Source organism: Erinaceus europaeus, chromosome 19 (assembly GCF_950295315.1).
Source record: "Erinaceus europaeus chromosome 19, mEriEur2.1, whole genome shotgun sequence".
NCBI classification, from domain to species: domain Eukaryota; kingdom Metazoa; phylum Chordata; class Mammalia; order Eulipotyphla; family Erinaceidae; genus Erinaceus; species Erinaceus europaeus.
The window spans coordinates 6,495,751-6,513,520 of NC_080180.1; positions in this window are offsets into that span (position 1 = coordinate 6,495,751).

Here is a 17,770-nt window from a genome sequence, read left to right on the forward strand (position 1 = left end):
ATATGGGTTGGTGGAGCCTGGGCCTAGAAGGAGGGCCCCACACTCTGCCTTCACCTTGTTGACTTGTACAGAGACCGAGGGGGAGAGCGGGGGATATCACAGCCTCGCTCCACTGCTCCTGAGACCTCCCCTGGCGTGCTCCTGTGGGTGCCAGGGCCCAGAAGGTGTGCTCTGCCAGGTGAGCTGTCTCTCAGCTCTGTGGGAGACCGCACACGCACACGCACACGCACACACACACGCGCGCACACACACACACACACACACACACACCATGGATAAGGACATGATGAGTAAGCCAGCATGCTGTGTGCATGCACGACGTGGAACACTGGCCAGCATCAGGAAGGAAGGAAGCGGGTGACATGAGGTACTGGGGTGGGTGGACCTGGAGGGCTTAGGCCCAGTGACATGATCAGAGCACAAGGATACATCCTGTGCTGTTCCCTTCCCATGAGGTACCTGGCCTAGTCAGGGGACGAGAGGCAGAGTGGTAGGGCCAGGGGCTGGGGGAGGATGGTCAGCTAGTGTTTGATGGGGACAGAAGTTTAGTTTTGCAAAGACACCAAGAGTTCAGGACAGGGGTGGTAGTGGGGTTTGTACAGTAGCAGGAATGCTCTCGGTAGCCGGTGACTGTTCACTTTTTTTTTTTTTTGGCTGTCTTATTTATTTACATTTTTATTAGTGATTTAATAGTGATTCAGGACTGTCCACTTAAATGTGGTTAAGAAGGTGGATATTTTTAATTTTATTTATTATTGGATAGAGACAAAGAGAAATTTAGAGGGGAGGAGGACATAGAGAGACAGACACCTGCAGCCCTGCTTCACCAGTCATGAAGCTTTCCCCCTGCAGGTGGGGACCAGAGGCTTGAACTATAATATGTGTGTTTAACTAGCTGTGCCACTGCCTCACCCCAAGAGGGTGTATTTTAAGTCATACGAATCTTATCACAATGAAACAGTGCTGATTAAAAGGAATTTTTCATCTTTATTTATTTATTGGATAGAGACAGCCAGAAATCCAGAGGGAAGGGGGTTATAGAGAGAGAGAGCAAGACAGAGAAACATTTACAACACTGCTTCACCACTTGCAAAGCTTTCCCCCTGCAGGTTGGGACCAGGGGCTCAAAATCAGGTCCTTGCGCATTGTAACGTGCATTCAACCAGGTGCGCCGCCACCTGGGCCCCTTAAAAGGAATTTTTTTTAACAAGGAAGCACATCAGAGACTGGGAATTGAATTAGTACAAGCTCCAAGGGCTCCGCTTCCAGGAAATTAGTACAAGCCCAGGCACTGCCTACAACACCAGCAGAGCTTCCAGCTGATGGGAGAGAAGGCCTGGACGTGCATGACTTGAACTCATCTTGACTGAGGATCAGTTCGTGAAGCTGCAGACTGTGAGCTCTTGCCTGAATGTCTTTAGACTTCAACTTGCCATCTTGGTCATGGGATGTGCTAGTAATCGATAAGGAGAGGGGCGACCTTCTGGCTGTCGGCGTTTTGTTTGGGCAACTTGAGGCTGTCACAGGACTCCACTGTGAAAACTCTGGTGTGTTGGCCCCTACATGCTCCTGCCCAGGGCAGCACAGACCCTGTTGGCACCAGAGAGAACAAATGAGCGTGTGTGTGTGTGGGGGGGGGGTGTCAGTGTGGGGGAGCTGAAGTAGCACTGTCGTGGGAGTTTGCCTTTTCTTGGGACACAGCGGAAGTGGCCAGGTGGACGCCTCCAGAAAACACTGATGTCCTGGTGGCTGGTCCAGCCTTTCAGGAAACAAGAGGGGGACTTCTTCTTCTTCTTCTTCTTCTTCTTCTTCTTCTTCTTCTTCTTCTTCTTCTTCTTCTTCTTCTTCTTCTTCTTCTTCTTCTTCTAGCGTTTGCCAGGGGGACTTCTCAAGGTGCTAAACACAGACTTGCTACAAGAGTCTGGCAACCCCTCCGAGGTCTCTGCTCTGCTCTGGAGAGAAGCTGGCTTTAATGTGTCCGTTGCAGCTCAGCTCACAACAAAGGAGCTGGGGGACATCCGAATGGCGGAGGGATGGATAAAGGGGCTATGGGCTGGGGCTGGGGCTGGGGCTGGGGAAGACAGCATGATGGTTCTGCAAAAGACTTTCAAACTGATGCCCCGAGGTCCCAAGATCAAGCCCCAGCACCACCATAAGCCAGAGTCTCTCTGTAGCTCTCATTGAAGTAAATAATGTGGCCTGTCTACATAACAGAATTTGAATCAGCTGCAAGGATTGATGAGCCCTTGTGTTCTGCTCCAACCTGGATGGAACCAGAGGGGAGCATGTTGAGTGAAGTCAGTCAGGAGGAGAAGGGCACACACTGGAGATCCCATTTGTATCTGGGATGTAGGAAACTCAGCCAGAGCACAAAGTCAAAGGAGAACAAGCCTCTGGGGACATGCATTGCCAGCATAGGGGACATTAGTGTGTTTTCCTCTCTGGGAAGGGCCAGGAGGCCGACCCTGCCAGACCCTGTTCCCTCACCCCAGTGCTGCCTTCTGGTTCTGTGGACGCAGCTTCTTGGTCAGACTCAGAATGCTCCCTACCATGTCCGTTTTTCCTTTATGCCCCTAAAGCCTGCCCCTTCCTTCTGCACCCACTTCCCTCCCTCAACTGGCTAAGGAGCAACCCTGAGGAAACCACACTCCCAGGGTTTATTACAGTTGTGATGACTCAGACAGATTCAAAGCCCAGAATTTAATGGAAGTTTTCCTAATATTCCCTGGGGACTTAAAGGACTTTTTCCCACAAGCCATTAAAGTCGGATTGTAAAAGCACAATTTTTTTTTTTTAAACCAGAGTGCTGCTCAGCTCTGACTTATGGTGGTGCCTGGGATGGAACCTGGGACTTCTGAGCATCAGGCATGCAAGTCAGTTGCAAAAAACCCCTGTGCTATCTCCCCTGCATCCTCCTTGCTTCAAAGGAGAAGTTTCTCGAATTCCAAGTTCTGGTGGTAGGAAAGGCAAGGCACTGGCCCAGAATTTCCACACTCTTGCCGCACCTGCCCTTTCTCCCTCCTTCCTCTTTCTTCATGTCTTGGGGCAGAGCTAAAAGGGAGTGAGTTCATGTCTTGGCTCCTAATCTCTCTGTGTGACTTTGTTTCCCCGGACATGAGACCAGGAACTCTGGTTTCCCAGCACTCTGACAGCCAAATCCTCTCCAAGGAGGACCCCCCACCCACCCACCCACCCCAGGCAGTTTGGAGAGCAGCTGCCAGTCCCAGAGAGGAAGCCAGGCAACCAGAACTCTTGTCAGGAAGTACCGGAGACAAGGTCACTCCACTGCCTTGGACGAGCCCACTTCACCTCCCCCAAACTGCAAATGCTTCCTGGGCTTCTTGTGCACACCTGCTGTCATTCCAGGATGTGAGGTGTTGCCAGGCATTTGGCTGAGCTTTCTTCTTCATTTATTGTTATATTTATTTATGAAAGAAAGTATGAAGGAGGAGAAGAGAGGACAGGAGAGGGAGAGGAAGAGCAAGAAAGAGAGAGAGAGAGAGGGAAAGACCAGAGCACTGTCTATTTCTGGCATAAGATAGTGCCTGAAGGGGACTGGGTGGTAGTGTAGCGGGTTAAGTGCACATGGCGCAAAGTGCAAGGTCTGGTGTAAGGATCCCAGTTCAAGCCCCTTACTCCCCACCTGCAGAGGGGTCACTTTATGAGTGGTGAAGCAGGTCTGCAGGTGTCTGTCTTTCTCTCCCCTTCTCTATCTTCCCGTCCTCTCTTGATTTCTCTCTGTCCTATCCAACAACAAGGGCAACAAAATGGGAAAAATGGCTCTCCTCTCCCCTCTCCAATGCAGGCATCAAGCCCCCATTGGAAGCAAAAAAAAAAAAAAAAAAAAGGACAGTACCTGGAGTTGAATCTGTGGCAAGTTCTGCATTTTAATAAGGGTTGTTAACTTCCTTTCTTCCTTCCTTTCTCTCTCTCTCTCTCTCTCTCTCTCTCTCTTTCTTTCTCTTCCTTCATTTCCAAAGTCACTTTGTCTTAATCTGGAAAAAAATAAGTCTGCCTGGAATGGTGACAACCCAGTGAAGACAAGAAAGAAAGAAAGAAAGAAAGAAAGAAAGAAAGAGAGAAAGAAAGAAGTGAAATAGGACTCAGTCCTGATAAATCATGGTGTGGGTCTGGGTCAAAGACAAAAGTATGAATGAAGTGAGCTTGGCATCATGGTAGCATCTGGAACCCAGCAGCTGAAAAAGAGCTAAGATATAAAGCAGAACAAATTGTTGACTAGGGAAAGAGAGAGACAGGCTGGGAGTATCAATTGACCTGCCAAGACCCATGTTCAGCGGGGAAGGCACCCCACAATGATCCTGGGTCCATACTCCCAGAGGGATGAAGAGTAGGGAAGCTATCAGGGGAAGGGGTGGGATACAGAGTTCTGGTGGTGAGAATTGTATGGAACTGTCCCCCTCTTATCCTGTCATCTTGTCAATATTTCCATTTTATAAATTAAAAAAAAGTGTATGAATGAGACTTACCCAGGTGGTTTGACACCTTTGTCTAATTTGCAAATCCTACAGGGGTTATCTCTATTTTCAATCATTTAATGATTTTTTAAAATATTTTATTTATTTATTTATTTATTCCCTTTTGTTGCCCTTGTTGTTTTATTGTTGTAGTTATTATTGTTGTTGTCGTTGTTGCATAGGACAGAGAGAAATGGAGAGAGGAGGGGAAGACAGAGAGGAGGAGAGAAAGATAGACACCTACAGACCTGCTTCACCGCCTGTGAAGCGACTCCCCTGCAGGTGGGGAGCCGGGGTTCGAACCGGGATCCTTATGCCGGTCCTTGTGCTTTGCGCCACCTGCGCTTAACCCGCTGCGCTACAGCCCGACTCCCCATTTAATGATTTTTTTTTTTTTACAAATAAACCTTTTTAAAAAATTATTTTACTTGATAAGACACATGGAAATTGAAAGGAAAGGGGGAGAGAGACAGAGAGAGAGACCGAGACCTGCAGCCCTGCTTCCCTGCTTCCCTGCTTCCCTGCTTGTGAAACTTCCCTCCTCCAGGTGGGGAGTTGGGGCTTGAACCAGGACCCTCACGCATGATAATGTGTGCCCAGTCAGGTGAGTCAGTGATTGGCCCCTTACTAATTAGTTCTCATTTCTGATGAGCTAGTTGTAGGTAGGGGGCCAGTGAAGGTCCTATCCCCCAAATGCCACACATGCTTCTGTGCCCCACGCTCAACGGTCTAAAGTCTCTTCTTTAGAAGAGACCCTCCAAACCATCCCCCTTCCCACAAACTTCCATCACTTAACATACTGGAGAGAAAGGAAATTCAAGATTTCATTTTGCCTTTTATGTCTACCCTTCCCTTCTCCTGAAGAAAAATAAAATGCAATGAGACGAAACCTCAGAGATCTGTAAGAATGAAAGTGTCGTCTCTCAAAATCAAGGTACATCATTCATTCAGAGAATGCCCGGATGAGTCACATAACCCACTTAAAGGACAGCTGTGAAAGATCTTGTGTGGAGGAAAAACCAGTGGTTTGTGGGCCTAACCACCCAGTTTCTTATCTCCTTTGTAAGTAGGGAGCTTGAGAAAGACAACTCTCTCGGGGCCTCGGGGCCTCCTCCGCATGAAATGAGAAGTGCTAGTGGAATTTCAGAGTAACTTTTGGTTATCCTGGGCTGTGATGCCTTCGCTGAGACCACTTAGACTTCAGGAAGAAATGAACATCAACAAACACATCCTCCAACTTAAGCTTCCCCCTACTGGCAAGGCCAGAACATGCCTCTCCAGGGGACAGAAGAAAGGGATGGCCCAGGGAGCCGTGCGGTGGCGCAAACGGGTTAAGCGCACATGGCGCAGAGCGCACGGACCAGCATCAGGATCCTGGTTTGAGCCCCCAGCTCCACACCTGCAGGGGAGTCACTTCACAGGCGGTGAAGCAGGTCTGCAAGTGTCTTATTTTTTTCTCCCCCTGCCGTCTTCCCCTCCTCTCTCCATCACTCTCTGTCCTATCCAACAATAGCAACAGCAATAATAACAATAACAACAACAACAATGATAAACAACAATGGCAACAAAAAGGGAAAAAAAATAAAAAGAAAGTAAAAGAAAGGGATGGCTCAGTGGATGTCCCACCTCTTGGGCATTAAGGGGTTGGTGCAAACACTCTGAAATGCAGCATAAAACGTGCTCTCCAACAAGAGCCCAGCACCATGATACTTGGCATGCCTATCTGGATTTCATGCTTTTTGAGGTGGTTTAGCACACAACACCCTTGGACTAGAACTGCAGAGATATCTTCTAGGGAAAGCAGAGATGGGGTGGGATTTGGATGAAGGACTGGGAAAAGGTTGCCCCTGGAGACTGGCCAGCGGTCTGGCACCACCAATAACTTTGAGTCCATAAAATCCTTTTCCTCTGGGATGAAAACCTCTATATTTGTTGCTCAGTGGGCCCCATTAATCGTCTTATTCAGAATTTCCACTCCCTGTGGCACACTGTGTTCGGCCCAAGAATCTGTCATATGTCTTGTACAGCTGGAATATTGAATTTCAGCTATTAGAACTTGCTTATTATAAACAAGGCAAAGAGACACCAACCCGGGTACCAAACAACACTTGGAAAGTCACAAGCCCATGTTTCCATCCTAAGTGTTTTGAACATCAGAGGAAGGTTTAGAAAGTTGCTGAGGGCTGGGAGTAGATAGCATAATGGTTATGCAAGGAGACTCTCATGCCTGAGGCTTTGGCGTCCCAGGCTCAATACCCTGCACCACCATAAGCCAGAGCTGAGCAGTGCTCTGGTGTTTCTCTCTCTCTCTCTGCATTTCTCTCTCTCTCTCTCTGTGCATTTCCCTCAAAAATAAAATAAAATAAAGTTGCTGAGGACCAGAGGGTGATATACCCAGTTGAGTGCACATGGTACCATCCACAAAGACCCAGGTTAAGTTCCTGGTCCCCACCAGCAGGGGGAAAGCTTCATGAGAGGAGAAGCGGTGCTGCAGATGTCTGTCTATCTGTCTATCTTCCTCTCCACTCTCAATTTCTCTCTATCCTATCATAAAATAATAAATTAAAAAAGAAATAGTTAAAAAAAAAGTTGCTAAGGAGACCTGCACATATTGTGAGGAAGTGGCTTAGAGCAATTCCACATTGAAGGGGGTTTGCTTTAGCAAGGGGGGAAATTAACTGCTTGGAAAGCTTCCTATTCCACAAAAGGGGTCTGGATAGCATGGGCTACTTTCCTGCCCCAGCACAAGCTTGGGGAACTGAGAGGGAGGGAGGGGTCTTTCTCTGGAGCAGAGAAAGACTGTGGGCATGGTGGCAAGGGTAGGAAGCAACAGCATGGAGCAGAAGACGACGAAGTATCGAGTCAACTGGTCATAGGGTGCCCAAATGTTGGATGAAATGCTACTCGGGGTGTGTTTTTGAGGGTGTCTGTGGATGGAGCTGGTAGTTAGACCGAGTAGAACAGACATCCCTCCCTGGTGAGGATGGACTTCATTCAAAGACTTGAACAGAATAGCACACGTTGAGAAAAAGGAAATTCCTCCCTTGGGGCATGAGCTGGACTCTGGTCAGTCCTCATGTCTTTAACCTGTGGAATTCCAGCCTACTTGGGAGTATGTATCCACCTGCCAACGCCCATGTTGAGCGGGGAAGCAATTACAGAAGCCAGACCTTCCACCTTCTGCACCCCATAATGACTCTGGGTCCACACTCCCAGAGGGATAAAGAATAAGAAAGCTATCAGGGAGACAATTGGATACGGGATTCTGGAGGTGGGAACTGTGTGGAGTTGTGCCCCTTTCAATTTATGGTCTTGTCAATAGTTCCATTTTATAAATAAAAAATTAAAAAAAGAAATTCCAGCCTACTTTACTGGACCTTGTACACTGGCTTCCTGCTTCTCAGTCCCGTGGACTTGAACTAGAGTTACACACTGGGCTTCTTAGGTCTCCCGTCTTGCTACTTGTAGGTCTTATTTATCAGGTTCCATCAAAGGAGTCAATTCTTTTTTCTTTCTTTCTTTCTTTCTTTCTTTCTTTCTTTCTTTCTTTCTTTCTTTCTCTCTCTCTCTCTCTCTTTCTCTCTCTTCCTCCCTTCCTTCCTTCTTTCCTTTCTTTTTTGCCTTCAGGGTTATTGCTGGGGCACAGTGCCAGCACTACGAATCCACTGCTCCTGATGGCCATTCCTCACCCCCCCCCCCATTTTATTGGACAGGACAGAGAGAATTGAGAAAGGAGTGGGAAATAGTGAGAGAGAAAGATAGAGTCCTGCAGACCTGCTTTCCTGCTTGTGAAGCGTCCCCCTTGCAGGTGGGGAGCTGAAGGCTCAAACTTGGATGCGTGCGCTGTCCTTGCACTTAGTACTATGTGTGCTTAACTGGGTGCACCACTGCCCAGTCTCCTCAATTTTGTATAATCATATCTCTCTCTCTCTCTCTACCTATCATCTATTTTTCTATCTATCTATCTATCTATCTATCTATCTATCTATCTATCTTCCTATCTATCTATCTATCTATCTATCTCGTATTGGATTTATTTTTCTGGAGAGCTCAGGCAAAAGGCAGAAGAATTATGGTTGGAAAGGGCTTCCCCTGGGTTCTTTTCTCTCCTTTCTGCCTACTTGGTCAACACATAGTCGATTCAGGACAGGAACTAATCTTGCATCACGAAAGCAGCAGAGTGGGCTCAGAGGTCAGCACAGAGAGAGACAGACTCTGGAAAGAAGTGGAATCTATGCCAAGATGGAGGGTTTAGTCACTTCTTGTAGGAGGAGGGTTGTGTAGTGTTTGTAGAGGGGTGGAACGTGGTCTTGAAATACACACTGCTCTTCCCGACTCACTCAGGGGCGTGGACTCTAGACCTGGTTTTGAGTGTCCAGTGGATGTGAGGTCAAAAGGGAAAAGTGAGGAACACCAATGTCATGAGACAGCAAAGTCCCCAAATTCAGCAGCTTACACCAGAGGAAACAAAAGTAGTGAACCGGGAAGAAGAGAAATGTAGAACAAGCACAGTATCTATCTTCAAAGCCCTGGTAAAGAATATTGGAAACAGGAAACTGGAATGAGTTCTTTCTCATAACAACTTACAAGAATATTAAGAATATGATCTAACTGCAAATACTGAATATGAAAAATGATAGTTGAAATAAAGAACCTAGTAACTGTTGAAAGTACTTTTTTCTTCCCTTAATTTCTTCAAAGTATATGACCACTTCAAACAGAAATCATACTACACCCGGGGTTTCAAATATATTGAGTGTAGCACAGAGGCTGGAGTGAAGAAGCACACTGTTGATATGCTTTTATATTTCATGCAAAATTAGCACTTCTTATTAGCTGAGGAAGCATTTGTAATCACTAAGACAACCACTAAACAAAAAATGCTGGGAGTCGGGCGGTAGTGCAGCGGGTTAAGCGCACATAGTGTATAGCGCAAGGACCGGTGTAAGGATCCAGGTTCGAACCCCCGGCTCCCCACCTGCAGGGGGGTTCGCTTCACAAGTGGTGAAGCAGGCCTACAGGTGTCTATCTTCCTCTCCCCCCATCTCTTCCCCTCCTTTCTCCATTGCTCTCTGTCCTATCCAACAATGACAATATCAATAACAACAACAATAACAACAACAAAACCAAGGGCACAAAAAAGGGAATAAATAGATAGAAATATTTAAAAAAATCTTTTAAAAAAATTTTTAAAATGCTGTTCTTTTTTCTCAAGATTGTCTTGGCAATTCTAGGTCTTTTCTGGTTCCAGATAAACATTTGTAGCATTTGTTCTATTCTCCTAAAAAATGTGCTTGGGATCTTGATGGGGATAGCATTAAATTTGTAGATGGCTCTGGGTAATATATTCATTTTGATGATGTGAATTCTTCCAACCCATGAACATGGAATATCTTTCCACTTCTTTGTGTCTTTTTCAATTTCTTTGAGTAGTGACTCGTAATTTTCAGTATACAAGTCTTTCACTTCTTTGGTTAGGTTTACTCCTAGATATTTTATTGTTTTTGTTGCTATAGAAAAAGGAACTGATTTCTGGATTTCAATTTCTTCTAACTTAGTGTTTGCATAGAGGAATGCCACTGACTTTTGAATGTTAATTTTGTAGCCTGACACCTTACTGTATTACCTGATGATTTCCAAAAGCTTCTTGCTGGATTCCTTAGGTTTTTCCATGTATACTATCATGTCATCTGCAAATAAGGAGAGTTTGACTTCTTCTCTTCCAATCTGTATGCCTTTAATTCCTTGTTCCTGCCTGATTGCTATGGCAAGAACTTCCAACACTATGTTGAATAGTAATGGTGATAGTGGGCAGCCCTGTCTATTACCTAATCTGAGGGGAAATGCTTCCAGTTTTTCACCATTGAGTATGATGTTGGCTATAGGTTTGCTATATATAGACTCCACTATCTTCAGGAATTTTCCATCTATTCCTATTTTTTGTAGTGTTTTGATCATAAAGGGATGTTGTATTTTGTCAAAGGCTTTCTCTGCATCTATTGATATGACCATGTGGTTTTTGGTCTTGCTTTTGTTGATGTGGTGGATCACATTGATTGATTTACGTATATTAAACCAACCTTGCATGCCTGGGATAAACCCCACTTGGTCATGATGAACAATTTTTTTGATATACTGCTGTATCCGGTTGGCTAGAATTTTGTTCAATATTTTCGCATCTATGTTCATCAGAGATATTGGTCTGTAGTTTTCTTTTTTGGTTGTGTCAAAATGTGTCAAAATGCTTTGAGGGAAAGTTGTAGAAGCAGCGGAGGAATTCAGGATAAAAATGATTTAACCTCAACAAGGGCAACAAAAGGGAATAAATAAATAAAATAAATATTTAAAAAAATTATTTAACCCACATAGCGAAAGCAGAAAAGGATAAACAAGGAAATAAATAGCCTATAGGGGAAATGAAATGCAAAGAGAAAATGGTAGGCTGGAGTCTAACACCTCAACAAATAAACTAAGTCTAAGTGGACTAACTTAGTAGGCAGAGTTTGGCAGAGTAGACACAAAAAGCAAGAGTCTTGAAACTTATTGTATAGTCCAACATCTGATTTACCTTAGCAAATGCTCTTGAAGTTCAAAAGAATGTGTGGTCTACAGAAATCAGTGAAAATGTTCCAGGGGAGTCGGGCGGTAGCGCAGCGGGTTAAGCGCAGGTGGCGCTAAGCACAAGGACCAGCGGAAGGATCCTAGTTTGAGCCCCGGGCTCCCCACCTGCAGGGGAGTCGCTTCACAGGCGGTGAAGCAGGTCTGCAGGTGTCTGTCTTTCTCTCCCCCTCTCTGTCTTCCCCTCCTCTCTCCATTTCTCTCTGTCCTATCCAACAACAATGACATCAATAATAACTACAACAACAAAACAACAAGGGCAACAAAAAGGAGTAAATAAATAAATAAATAAATTTAAAATTAAAAAAAAAATTTTAAAAGAAAATGTTCCATAACTGTCACTTAGATTAAAGTATAATGATAATATAGTTCAGGATGTTTGCATGTATGCTTAATAACAGTTTTATTTCCCTGCTCCATCAGTTTTTGAGAGGTAAATATATGTCCACTTGTGGATCCATAATACACATATTTCTTCTTCCTCCTCTTCCTTCCCCCTCTTCTTGCTCCTCCTCCTCTCCCTCTTCTGTTTGCTACCAAGGCTATACTAGGGGCTCCATTTCTGCATGGCTCCACCATTCTCAGAGGCCATTTTTCTGTTTGATAGAAAGTGACAGACAGGAGAAATAGAAAGGTAAGGAGACACCTGCAGCACTGCTTGAACACTCTTGAAACTTCCCCTCTGCAGATGGGGACTAAGGGCTTGAACCTGGGTCCTTGGGCATGGTCACATGTGTACTCTGATGAAGGAAGGAGTCACTATCTTGTTGCTATGTGCCTTTTATAGATCTGTCCTTACATGTATGTATGTTTAGCAGTAGTATGTGTTCCTGGTGAATTCACCTTTTCCTGAGTATGAATGTCTCTCTTACTGTCAACACTGCGGCTTGCCCTGAAGTCTATTTGCCTGATATCAACGTAGCCTTTTAAACATTCTTGTGTTGATCGCATGTGTTGCGCATCATCAACTGTTCTTTTAGTTTGAATCTGTCTGTGTTCTTATGTTGAAGTTGCCTCTGTAGTAGATAGAAGAAAGTGTAATCTCGGGGCCAGGCAGCGATGCACGTGGTTAAGTGCACACATTACAGTGCACAAGGACCCAGGTTCTAGCCCCCTAGTCCCCTACCTGTAGGGGAAACACTCCTAAGTGATGCAGTAGGGCTGCAGATGTCTCTCTGTCTCTTTTCCTTTCTCTTCCCCCTCTAAATTTCTCTCTCTATTCGATAATAAATAAATAAAATATTTATTTATTTTCCCTTCTGTTGCCCTTATTTTTGTAAATTGTTGTTGTAGTTACTATTGTTGTTGTTATTGATGTCATTGTTGGATAGGACAGAGAGAAATGGAGAGAGGAGGGGAAGACAGATGGGGAGAGGAAGATAGACACCTGCAGACCTGCTTCACTGTCTGTGAAGCGACTCCTCTGCAGGTGGGAAGCCGGGGGCTCGAACCGGGATCCTTATGCTGGTCCTTGTGCTTTGTACCATGTATGCTTAACTAGCTGTGCCACTGCCCAACCCCCATAAATCAAATATTTTTTAAAAAAAGAAATTTAAAAACAGAAGAAAGTGTGACCTCTCTTATGTTCTCTCTTTCTATCTGAAAAAAAGTCATCCTGAAGCAGTGAAGTCATGGGGACTACACACACACACACAGAGGAAGAGAGAGAGAGAGGGAGAGGGAGAGGGAGAGGGAGAGGGAGAGGGAGAAAGAGAGAGAGGCTGGTGTTCCAGATAAGAGAAGATTACAGCAATATGCCAATAATACATGGAGAGGACTGCGTAAGAAGAGATGGTCCATGACGCGCTGAGGAAATAATATAATGACTTTGAAAAAGAATCTCATGATCCCAGTTCAAGCCCCCTTCACAGGCAGTGAAGCAGGTCTGCAGGTGTCTGTCTTTCTCTCGCCCTCTCTGTCTTCCCCTCCTCTCTCCATTTCTCTCTGTCAGATCCAACAATGACGACATCAATAACAACAATAATAACTACAACAATAAAACAAGGGCGACAAAAATAAATAAATATTAAAAAAAAAAAAGAATCTCATGCCTGAGTGTATAAGGTCCCAGGTTCAGTCCCCAGCACCACCATAGATCCAAGTTCAGCAGTGCTCTGGAAAAAAAACATGGAGTCAGAAAAAAATGTATTATATATATAATTTTATGTAAGGTCTTGTAGACCTGCCAGCCTGCTGATAAGATGAATGAGAGATGAAACGGCATCTCCTTGTACTTGCTTCATGCCGACTTCTGTACATATTATCTCTAGAAAGCCCCAGTAGTACTGAATCAACAAGCAAAGGTGTGTTAACATTGAACCTGAAACCATCTCCTCTCCACCTGCTGACCCCCGGGGTGGTTGTTCAGTTGCCATTGTACTTGACTTGCAAGAAACAAATCAATTGAAAGCATTTTGCCAAACCTTAGCCTGGCTTATTCTCCCTTTTGTGTTCCTCATCAGCAACTCAGGATCCGAATAATGAGAAGTAGATGTTCCCACGGACAGTCAAGGATGCAAAAATGCATTGTTTATCCTGTCGGGAGGGAAAGAAGAGAAGAAACAATAAAACCAAACTATTATGAAGCTTGGGAGAAGATGGGGGCACAGCAGGCCTTTTGGCTGAAAAGCGGATTTCCCTAAGGCCACTCAGCCAGGTCCTTACCAAGCATTTGTAAGCAGAAGACAATGGTGAGGGCCCAGTCCCAATGAAAGGCCAGAGGAGAAATATGCTGTGATGGAGACAGGAGCCAGCAGTGCCTGGTCCTCTCTGAAAACAAACAGCCCGCTGTGGGGGGAGAGAGAACCAGAGCTAACCCAGGTTTTGGCTTTTTTTTTTTTTTACCTCCAGGGTTATTGCTGGGGCTCAGTGCCTGCACTATGAATCCACTGCTCCTGGAGGCCATTTTTCCTATTTTGTTGTCCTTGTTGCACTTGTTGTAGTTGTTATTGTTGTCATAGCTGTTGTTGTTGTTGGATAAGACAGAGAGAAATCTAGAGAGGAGGGGAAGACAGAGAGGAAGACAGACAGACACCTGCAGACCTGTTTCACCACTTGCGAATTGACCCCCTGTAGGCCCGGAGCTGGGGGCTCAAACCAGGATCCTTATGCCTGTCCCCAACTTTGTTTTTATAGCTCCCATCCTGAATTGTTTTTCTTGAAAATGAATGGAGTTCTGGGAGCTGGGAGCCCTAACTGTTCTCTACCTCACAATCACACCAGGCAGGTCTTCATCAATATCCCCAGAGATTAAGGGGTTGGGGTGGGGTGCCAGGTGACTCAGTAATGGGCCTTAGAGAGGAGAGCACGTCACTGGGGATGACCAGCATTTGTCCTGAGAGTCTGTCTCAAGTTCAGAGGACAGGGTGTGAGCTGAGCTCCAGCAGGGAGCGAGGGAGAGAGAATTCAGGTCTGGGTGTGTGGGGGGGTGAGGGGAAGATCTTGAGGGTCAGTGTGCTGGCTCCATGTGTTAAGTGCCTCCTCTCTGGTTTTCACCAGGCCCGCCACAGGGTCTACACTGCCCACTGCTGCACACAGGTGGGAGTACAGGGTGAGCTCTACAAAGCACAGGCCTCTCTCTATCCATCTCTGCCCTGCAAGCTGCAACCCAGACTGGTCCCGCCTAGCCCATTCCTGCCTTGCACTGCCCCCTGGTGGTCACTGGTGGGAGTGAAGTTGTGAACCCTGTCCTGCAAGGTGTTAGAGCAAAGGACTGGTCACTCAGCATCAGTATGTGCTGTGAGAAGCAGGACATTCACATTGCGATCAGACAAAAGACACTGTGACAGGTGCACACAGAAGAAACTTATAAGATCATTTAATCCTGAAATGCTGCAGGGAGGGAGTTGAAACTGCAAACACCTGTGTCTTCACAGGGGCCTACACCCAGCTGCCTGTCATTGCGGAAGTCAGTGAAAGGAAGCGCCCCCAACTTGCTCTCATCTGTCAGAGAACTAAATGGACTGAAAAAGAGTCCAGCCAGCAAGAGGTGGCCAATAACTTAGTGGCAGAGGTTTTGGTTGGCAAACCCGAGGCCCCCTGGATTGAATCCCACAGAGAGTAAGAAAAATTTTAACATTGCAACTATTTAAAGCACATGTATAAATGTTGTAGTGAACTTCTTTTAAAAAAATTCATAACCGTTCTGTGTGCATCTTCTTAAACCAAATCCGCTGCAAGCCACCCAGTGTTTGATGTTGACACTTTCAAGCACTTTCTACAGTCCACTGGGTTGAGAGTAAGGTGGAAGGACTATTTTCTCATTGAAATTCTAGATACAATTAAGCGAAAATGGAAAATACCTTCCTGAAGTACTCCAGTGTGCTGTGAAACTTATAGAAACAAATTTCTCGGTGTGTTGGGAGTGTAGGGGATTTGGTAGAGGTTAGAGGGCAGAGGGCAGGGGTTAGAAGGTAGATGAGGGCCCTGAGATTCATGTTCATGACCATACGTATTTGTGTATTTTTAAGGGTTGATGGTTTCAATCAAAATACAGCAGAGAGGACCAGGCAGGAACACAAACAGAAAGTAAATACTGAAATTGTTAAGTGTTGTATCTGTTTATTAACTTGAGTGAGAGACAGCCAGCCCCAGGGGCCTCTGATTCATGGGATTGAACTCAGGATCTGATGCTTCAGTGATAATCTGTTTAAATCTGAGAAATGCTCGTCACTGGTTATGAAGGTGCATGAGATTGAGCCTGGGACCCAGGAGCCTCAGGCATGAAAGTCTTTTCTATAACCACCATGCCATCTTCCCGGGTCTGGGCTTCATGCTTTTAATCCCCAGTTCTGGCCACTGTGTCAGCAGGGAGGACAGAGAGTAGAGGGCGGAGTGTGTGTGTGTGCAGGACCATCCACCAGCCGCCAGTGCATTTTGGCCTTGGGTCAGTGTTTCTCACAGATTTCATGGGAAAATAGTGACATTTATGATTTGGCTATTAGTTTTTAATTATCACGGTTTCCCTTCTGTCCCATTGTTGTTTACAGTCGAGACTTAGTGAGACATATTAAGGAGCTAGAGAGGAAAAGGCCAAGGCTAACGCCTCATAATTGGAAGGAAGCAACAAGTCTGAGCACATTTCAAAGCCAACGCATAGAGTCAGCGTCTCCACTGGAAGATGAGTCCATCTCTAAAAAGACTTGAGCAACTATATCTTACTCATATTTCAAAGCTTAATTTTATTATTTACTTGGTTGCTTCTTAGGAGAGTGACCAGATCACTGTTCATCTCTGACATATGGTGGTGCCAGGGGCCTTTAGGGCCTCAGGCAAGAATTGCATGCATTTTAATTCAACCAAGGAATAATAATAACTATTATGATTATCACTGGAGTTATAGATGGGGCTTCGTGCCTGCATGATGACCCCATTACTCCTGACGGCTCTTTTACTCTTTTTTGATAGGGCAGAAAGAAACGGGGAGAGGGAGATAGAGAAAGAGAGACACTTGTAGCACTGCTTTACCACTTATGAAGCTTCTTCCCTGCAAATGGGGACCGGGGGCTTGAACCTGGATCCTTGTGCATGCTAATGTGTAAACTCAAACAGGTGTGCTGCCACCCAACTCCCAAGGAGCATTAACTTTTTTTTTTTTTATTACCACCAGGGCTATCACTGAGGTTCAATGCCTGCAAGATGAATTTACTGCTTTTGGTGGCAATTTTTCTTTCTTTTTTCCTTTCTTTTCTCTTTTGTATTATATAGGATAGAAATTGGGAAGGAAGGGAGAGATAGAAAGGGAGAGAGAAAGAGAGCCACCTGCAGCACTGACTCCCTGCACGTGAAGCTTTCCCCCTGCAGCTGGGGAGCACAGACTTGAACTTAGACCGTTGGGCATGTTAAGGTATGTGCTTAACCAGGCCACCTCCGCACAGTCCTTTATACTTTAAAATTTTTTATTTATAAAATGGGAATATTGACAAGACGATAGGATAAGAGGGGGTACATTTCCACACAATTCTTCCCACCAGAACTCCTCATCCAGTCCCCTCCCTTGATGGCTTTCCTATTCTTTATCCCCATTTTAAAAAAATTTTATTTATTTATTTATTTATTTATTTATTTATTCCCCTTTTGTTGCCCTTGTTGTTTTATTGTTGTAGTTATTATCTATGTCATTGTTGTTGGATAGGACAGAGAGAAATGGAGAGAGGAGGGGAGGACAGAGAAGAGGAGAGAAAGACAGACACCTGCAGACCTGCTTCACCACCTGTGAAGCGACTCCCCTGCAGGTGGGGAGCCGGGGACTTGAACAAGGATCCTTTTGTAAGTCCTTGCGCTTTGCACCACATGTGCTTAAGCCACTGCGCTACTGCCTGACTACCTTAAAATTTTTTAATGAGTAAGAGATACAGAGAGAAAGAGAGAGACCAGAAAGACACTGTCTGGCTCTGACTTACAATGGTTCTTAGGATAGAATCTGGGACCTCAGAGCCTAAGGCGAGAGAGTCTTTTGCAGAACCACTATGATATCTCCCAGGCCTCAAGGGCATTGGTTGCTTTTTTCAAGGGTTATCTATTGAGAGTGCTCTTTGTTGTTCTTTGCTTGCTTTGATTTGCTGTTTACCATGCCAACACTCTTAATCCAAGAGGGCTTGGACAATGACAGAAGGCTGAGAAAGCAATTGAGGGATTTCAATCTCATCTAGAAAACAGCCGGCATTTCAATATCTTTA